This window comes from Sinocyclocheilus grahami, unplaced genomic scaffold, assembly GCF_001515645.1.
Source record: "Sinocyclocheilus grahami isolate Dianchi unplaced genomic scaffold, SAMN03320097.WGS_v1.1 scaffold176.1, whole genome shotgun sequence".
Lineage (NCBI taxonomy): Eukaryota > Metazoa > Chordata > Actinopteri > Cypriniformes > Cyprinidae > Sinocyclocheilus > Sinocyclocheilus grahami.
In genome coordinates, this window is record NW_015505355.1 from 3,063,932 (window position 1) to 3,064,315 (window position 384).

Here is a 384-nt window from a genome sequence, read left to right on the forward strand (position 1 = left end):
AAAATAAAAAAATGTATATAAAAATAAAAAAATTAATAAACAAATACATAAATAAAATATAAAAATAAATAAATATAAAAATAAAATAAATATTTTAAAAAATAAAATAAATAAACATATACACTTTTTTTATATTGGTATTGATAAAAATGAAAATATAAAATAAAAATGCACAGGTCAGTTCAAACTTTGGAATGCAGCAAAATGCAAAACTTATTTGCATTAATTTCTATTTAACAAAAAAAAAAAATCAGACTTTCAGGTAATGATAATGACCCTGACAACCCAGAGGAAATCACTCTCATTATAATCAGCAAAGCTCATAGATCTACTCTACTTGGGAAAATAAAGACAAAAAGCACTACTTAAACCAAATTGCAAGTG